Source organism: Miscanthus floridulus, chromosome 12, assembly GCF_019320115.1.
Source record: "Miscanthus floridulus cultivar M001 chromosome 12, ASM1932011v1, whole genome shotgun sequence".
Lineage (NCBI taxonomy): Eukaryota > Viridiplantae > Streptophyta > Magnoliopsida > Poales > Poaceae > Miscanthus > Miscanthus floridulus.
Genome location: NC_089591.1, coordinates 19244434 through 19252216, shown reverse-complemented (window position 1 = coordinate 19252216; position 7783 = coordinate 19244434). Strand labels below are relative to the sequence as shown.

Below are 7783 nucleotides of genomic sequence, written 5' to 3'. Positions count from 1 at the left end.
GCAAGGAGCATGCATAACTAGAACACGGCTTTTCTAGGGCTAACTTGCGCTGAGGAGATGAGAGAAGCTTGCCGAAGTTGAGTCGGCGGTGTCGAGAAAACAGAGGGAAGGAAAGAAAAGCCAACGACGACGTCTGGGTCTTATAGCTCGGCCAGGAGCGTGCGGAATCGACACACAGCATGCTCCTTGCGCCAGCGTGAAGCCCAGGGCGGCCGTAGGCACGCCTAGAAGGCCGAAGAAAGGACGCCGGTAGTGGGTCGGTGGCGCCCTGTTGCCAACTTGATTTTTTTGAAGTATTTACAGATTTGCCACTGAATTCATTTTTCAAATTACTCACAAATTTTCTAAAGAAGTTGAAAATCTCCAAAAATGAAAGTTGCTCAACTTTTCAAACTCTACAACTTTGCTTCAAGGAATATTTTCATATTCTGCCTCCATTTTGAAATTTGAATTTGGGGTGCATTTGAGCATTTGAACCATTTCAAAATTACTCCAAATTTTATATGTAAACTTGAAAAACTTTGAATACCAAAGTTGATCCTTATAAAATATGCTTCAACTTTGCTTTTTTGTCACAACCCCAAATTCCAAATGGATTTTGAATTAGAAAAAAAGGGGCAAAAAGGACTTTATGATTTGAATTTGAATTCAAATTTGATTTGTTTTCCTTTTACTTTAACTTTGATTTTTGACCAGTAACATGGCCCATTAGGGTTATTTGAGTCAAATGACACATGGCCTCACATGATCACATAAAATTTGACCCTTGTGGTCATGATCTTTATTTAGGGTTTTGAATCACATCACATAAAATAACAACAATATGAAATAAAGCTTATTTAGTGAATGCATTCAAAATTTTCTACTTTATGAATGCTTTGCAATGCATATGATGGCATGTCAAGTTTTAGTGCTAGGTCAAAACACCAGAGGTGTTATAGAACCCATCATTCGAAGAAAGAACATTGAATTTGCTCTTCTTTTTGTACTTGTCGTAAGCCCTGTCATCATCCAGTAAAAGGATCATTGTGACGAACAAAAAATTTGTTACACATATAAATGATGAGATCCACTAAACCACATTGTAAAATGCATGGAACGAGAGTTGTACTTATTCATTTTTTGAAGGGTTTGATATGGTTCATTCCCCTCCTGCTTATATCATACACGAAGAGCTTGGAATTGAGCAGGTCTACTGCAGCAAGGCAAGTATGTTCACTGCAATTAAGAAAATCAGATGCAGATTAGAGTCCCACCTGGTACATGTAATTACATAAATGAATTACTCGCTTACCCATCGTTGTATGGCAGCAGAATTAGTGATTTATCATCCTAGGCCAGAATGGAGTCGCAGATAGTGTCTGTCGTCGTTGTGAAGCCCATTGTGCAGGAGTGAAAGGTCACCGGGTTGAAGAAGCCTATTGCAATGTTTTCGTCCTTGCATGTATTTGCCTCCATCCTACAAACAAAAGAAAAAAAGTTAAATTTGACATATACAATGATCCAATAATTAAATGTACACACATGGGGCAGAAGCTCATATACATTGTCCATAAGGACAAGATTTGGACATCTAGGGGAAAAATTATAAAAGTCAAACAATTCCTTGAACTTCACCCATAATACCACGTCCTCTCCATCATAGAAATGTTTGTCCTAGTATCTTGCACCAATCTAGAACCCCTTTTGGTTTAAGTACCACTCATTCAGAGCTTTTATTTTTCTCGACAATTTGTGGACCCGATTCAGATGCACTAGAGGTTGACCTAACTTAAATTGCCACTGCTGGTTTTGTTTTGCGCCTGTCTACTCTGTCTTTGTTGTTTTCTTGGATTGATTTTGTTTTGTGCCTGCCTGCTCCTTCTCTGTTGTTTTCTTGGAGGGACAAAGCAAGTTCTTTGATTGCTATCTGTGGCAGTTTCTTTGTCTGATTCCAAATCTTATGAGGTCGCTCCTGAGTTGCAGAAATTGGTGGTAGTGCTGGTGTAGGCATTGGATTGGTAAGTTCGACATCTTCGTCGGAACTACCATTCGACATTGTGGCAATAAGGACTATGTTACGCTTCTACCATAGCACCAAGGACCCTAGGATGGCTACTAGCGCTAATCTAATATCATCCATGGTCATGTCCAACTCAATTGTGCCGTACATTTCTTTGGCCAATGTATCTAGGGTAACTGCTGCATAGCCAGGAGGCAACAGACGTCCATTTACCATATTCCCTAGATTAACCTGACTGGCAGCCACCTTGTGCCTAAATATGGCCTTGCATCATTGTGACTCCACGTATAACATGCAATATGTAGGTTCGCTAATGTGATCCACGTCAAAGGTGGAATCTGCATCTACTTGTGGAAGTTGTGTGCTTCCGCAGTTGGTGCATACCCGTTCTGAGCTGAAGTTTCCCCGAGAAAATTGTTTCGGTTCTATTTGAGCCTAGTATATGGTAGTCAATGCCACCTCCTTTTCTTTCCATTTGGCCTCGAACATAGCTAACAATTCTTCATGCACACTCACAATTTTTCTAGCATTATTCCTCCCACGACTTCTATACGCGGATTGGTCATTTTTGAAGGCAATCTACCATGGAACCAGTCCTACACCTCATGCTCGACTAGGATGCTCTTTCTTCCCTAGTGCTTGACTTAGGACATCATCCTCCCTGTTAGGAATGAAAGTACCATTTGCCACTTGAGCCTGTAGTGCTTGTATCCTTTTAGTGAGTTGCCAGACTGCATCATTCAGAAAATTTACGAAGCCATCATCATTGTAGGTCATCTTTCTTGCAAGAAGATACCTCAACAAGCGGGCATCCCTGCCTATAGTCTGTGGTGTAACACCTTTTTGGATTAGCGCTTGTAACTTCTTCTCCCACTCAGTAACTTTCTTCGCATACCCCCGAGAGCCGGTGCAGTGGGGTTATCATTTCTATGGGAGTTGAGGGTATTTACTTTGCTAATGGAAATAGCTTCCTCTGATTTCTTCCATGTGACAAAAGCTTCCCAATATGCTTGCTGAGTAGGGTGCTCACCTTTTTGCCAATCTAGCTCTGTTCCCTTTAACACATGTTTTTGTACAACTCGTGCTTGAAATACCTCCATTTTTTCCCATGCAGTGCAATGCTTGTTTCTTCACAATTTCTGTATCAGTGGGGCACAAGTTGAATTCAAACAATTTCACCATATACTCCCAACATTTATGCTTGATTTGTTCAGTTACACACCAATCCTCTTGACCTTTCCTCTTCTTCTAGTACATGAATACCTGAATTTGATTGGGACATGTTTTCTCACAATTGCGTCTTGGGAGTTGTGGTACGGCGCAATCACCGTGTCTGGTTCCTTGGGTTCTCCAATGCAATCAAAGTGCTCGATGACAAATCGATAAGTGCACAGCCTATAGCCATGTCACTTCATCCTCTATTTAACTACTATGTTTATTACAGGTTCCTCTGTGCTAGTATCCTATAGACTGACCGCAACATTGCAATTATTGGCGGTAGCCATTATGTATATCGACAATGTAATGAGTCATGAGTAATTACCTCTCCATTTCCTTCGAGGTTTAGATATGTCGAAGGTGAAACTTGGCAAATGTCATCGTCTCCATCTTGAACTTCAATCTATAGATTCTGCTCTGGAGCCTATAGTACAAATGTTTGGTACCGCATCAATACCATTGGTGCTACAGATACCAATTCATAGGCGTACATTGCCAGTGCAGGCTAATAACGTGCGCTAAATTGAATCCCAAAAAACTATTATTTTGGTTCATTTTAGATCAAAGGCATTCACTCAGATTTATTGATAGCTTAACGAAGCCTAATATCTAGAGGTGGGGTTACTAGCTTTCAATTGAGACCAGAAAACATGTCTAACAACTGTCCATTGCAAAGACAACGACTAAAGCAAAAAAAGTTGTAAGAATCTTTCAACTAATCTGAACCACTTGATTGCTAAAAAAACAAAAAGAAAAAACAAAATAAAGAACCCTAATCTCAATGACACTATGATGCTGGGGCACAAAGTAAATCAGCTGAGGCAAAACATAGACTACATTGCAGCATCAGCTATAGCTAAAAGTAGGCTGCTAGTTTCTTCCGCCTAGTGCTTCAGCTTGAATCGGTTCATTCCAATTTGGAAAGTAATGAATGGAAAGTAAGGAATCCAAAGTAAGAACAAAGGAATGGAAACTATTCAATCTCATTTCCAACTTAAATAATCCACAATCCACATTTGTAAATATCGAATTGGAAGCATAGAATCGAAATATGGAAGCTTGTGCACCTTGCTCGCTAGGGTGCGTCAATGGCGTGTTTGCGTCCATTTTGACGGTGCTACTGTGGCTATGTGGGTGATAGATGCGGAGGCCCATGGAGGTGTGAATCCATTTGTCCTTCTCGATGGCGATGCCAACACTCATCTATGAGTGGCCGCCGATGACTGCTTGCGGTGTGGTAAGGGAAAGGGGAGGGAAACCATGTTTTGGCTGGGCAGTGCCACCACGGGAGGACGGAGTGTGGAAGGGGATAAGAATGGGTTGCATGGAGATAATGCAGGGGCGAAGCCAACCCTAGAAAAGGGATCCTATGACCATTGGAGCTTTCACGTAGTCCACAACATTGTTCGTATGTTGACTTTTGCGACACCATTTGTCATTGTAAACTGCACATTAATTGTGCAGTTCGATACAATGGCACAACGTACCATAGAGAGAAGCAATAGTGATGCACAGGAACATACTCATCAGGAGGTGCAGCCGCTTAATTGGATGCACATACATAGTTATTGGCGGTCTTTACCATCAAATTTGACGGCCAATTAAGACACAAAAAGAGAAGAAATTGGCTAACTTAAAACACATGCATTTACTATTAACTAAGTTCCACATCTATTTGGAGAACATTATTTTGTAGGTCACAAACACAGATACATGGAGAAATTTACTGAAAGGTGCTTTCCCAACGCTGATTTGTGCAAAGGTACAAGGGAGACGCTCACCAACTCGACTGAACCAGGGCAAAGCACCACCGGGGGCTGATCTAGGTCTAGCCCAGAGCCTAGCACGTGAAGGCGGTGGCGAGGTGGCACGGTCAAAGTGGCGGCCGACCCCTAGGGGCGCCTGACCCCCTGCCGGTGCTCCTCAGCCAACCCTTGCTCTAGCGGTGGCATGCTTCCATGCTAAGGCGGTGCAGCCTAGGGTTTCATGCCAAGAATAGATGAAGCACTGCCTTTCCCTATTGTATAAATAGAGGGTTACCCTCCCTCTGTCAAACACACTCCACTTGAGCAACAACTCACTCCCTCACTCTCTAGTAGTAGTTTTTCTTTCTTTTAGTAGTTTAGAGCAAGGCAAAGCTACCTTAGAGAGCTTGGCTCCTTGGAAGAAGAGACCATTGGGTATGAATAGAAATATGAGTGCTTCCAAAGTTATGCTCTCATATGATATTTATAGTCATACTTATGAACTAGAGTATAGTTGTTATGTTATAATCTTGATATATGAACTAGTGTATAGTTTGTCTGTCAAGAGAATAGAATACACAACTTTAACCTTAACTACTCATATAACTTATATAATTGGGATTAGAGCTAAGTTGAGGTGGTAGTTCATTGTGCCGTCAGGTGTGCCCAAGTCCTTTACATATCGATCCATAGGGTCGGGGACCCGGGGGGATTTAGGTAGTTTCTATATATGCAAGCGTGGTGCTTGGGTATGGAGAGACAGGTGAATGCATTGTCCGTTTCCATGGTTGAGGGGTAGGCGGCAAGTGGTGACAACCTTATCCGTCCCTTGTAATCCCCCATGTTCGACTGAGGTGTAGGAGTCTAAATCGTCACATGAGGTTGCTGGCAAACTAGTACTCGGTGGCCTCCCGACCTGCTTCACACTTAGCCCTAAAACTAATTATGTAATTTATATGATCATTAACTAATCTTTGTATGACTATACTAGACCAATGCCTGCTCGACTTAGGATTATTCTTTTATTCTTTCTCTTTATTTTATCCTTTGAGGACTACCAAGTGTGTGTCCACTATCTTGAAATCACCGTTTTTACCCCTGCTATAAACATTGGTGTACTTGCAAGCATTGTTATTCAAGTTCATATCCATACTGGACTCTTAACCAAATACCTTCCTTTGTGAAATATAAATAACGATACCCTAAATACTTCCGGGTGAAATGCTACAATGATAGCTCTATGCGCTTGTGGATAAATATCTAAAATTGTTAAGAAACTATCAAGGCTATAACTTAGTGGCATTGCTAATTATTAGTGATGACACTAAGAAATACCAACAAGCACTTCTGACGCCTTTGCTAGGGATACAAATCTAGTAGCTATGCTAAGAAGCGCCAACAAGCATTTCTAGCGCTGTTGCCAGGGAAGGCATATTAATTAAAGAATCTAGTAGGACATGTTCATAATAATATGCATGTAAGGCAGCCATTGTTTATGCAGGCTAACTTTGCTTGTTTTCTCCTATTGTAGATGAAAACAGGAAGTGTATGACCAGTTTTGACCTGCTGAACAACTACATTCAAAATCCGGAGGCACTCCTAAGGAAGAAACGGTCTCGCACCACTTCTTCTGCTACTCCACGGACAGTTGAACCAGTCACCCCCGCACCATCTGCTACTCCAATCATGGCCAAGACCTCCATGACCACTCCACCCCGTTGTTGCCAACATGCCCGTTGGGCTCGCTGTTAACATTGGGGATGGGAACTTCAAGCTCCGTACCGGCCTCATCATGATGGTGCAGGCAAACCAATTCCATGGTTTGCCAAGCGAGGACGCGAACGCGCATCTCCAACACTTCCTCAAGTTGTGTGACACAATCATCATCAAGGATGAATTGCAAACTTCCAGTAGAGCTCCATGGAAACCATTCCCGAGGCATGGGAAAGGTTGCAGGACTACATCCAAGCATGCCCACACCATGGGATTAAAAACTAGTTAGTGCTCTAAAATTTTTATGATGGATTAATACCCATGTCTAGGGGCCACCTCGACGCTGCTGCTGGAGGCGCTTTCCTTTCCCTCACCATTGATGGAGCCATGACTCTCATCAATAAAATGGTGTCGAATCAAAGCTGGGGGAGGAAAGGAAAACACAAAAAGGAATGCATACCATGAAGGAGACGGATATGCTTTCTACAAAAATAGATTTATTGAGGAAAAGACTAGAGGAACAGGCCCAAGATAAGGACGCCATGATGGGCATCGTCCAGGCCATGGAGTCACACTTGATGTGTGAGGTCTATGGGAACATTGGCCATTCATGGAATGATTGCCCCGAAACCCACGAAGAAGCTGCTTTCAGCAACAACGGGTTTCACCAACCAGGTAATAACAGGTGGAACAACGAATCCCGCATGCAAGGTAATTCGAACTACAATTCAAATTACAATTCGAATAAGCCTTCTTTCAAAGACTTGGTATTAGGCCAAGCAAAAATCAATGAAAATATCACTAAAAAGTTGATGTATAATGATAAAATGTTAAAGAACATCAACTCTCAAATAGAAATTTTGTCCTCCACAGTGAAAAATCAATTAAGTTTTAACAAAATGATAGAAACTCAAATTTCTCAAATAGCTGCCACTATTCCAATAAATCAATTGAGCACAAGTACAATGGTAGCCCGCGAAGCGGTCGCACTTTCATACTTGAGCCCAGATAAACCTGGTAGTCCGTTGAGTACCAGGAAGGGTCTCGATTCATCACCAACATACAACCAAGATCGTACATGATTCAACATACATGCCACATATTA

At 41.9% G+C, this 7783-nt stretch overlaps 1 non-coding gene across 1 annotated transcript; it reads right to left on the bottom strand.

Moving 5' to 3' along the window:
• Window positions 1-6847: 6847 nt before the first annotated feature.
• On the bottom strand, window positions 6848-6953 carry LOC136498717 (small nucleolar RNA R71). Its single transcript, XR_010769725.1, has one exon. It is a non-coding gene; the product is annotated as a small nucleolar RNA R71 (small nucleolar RNA).
• Between the last annotated feature and the right edge of the window lie 830 nt (window positions 6954-7783).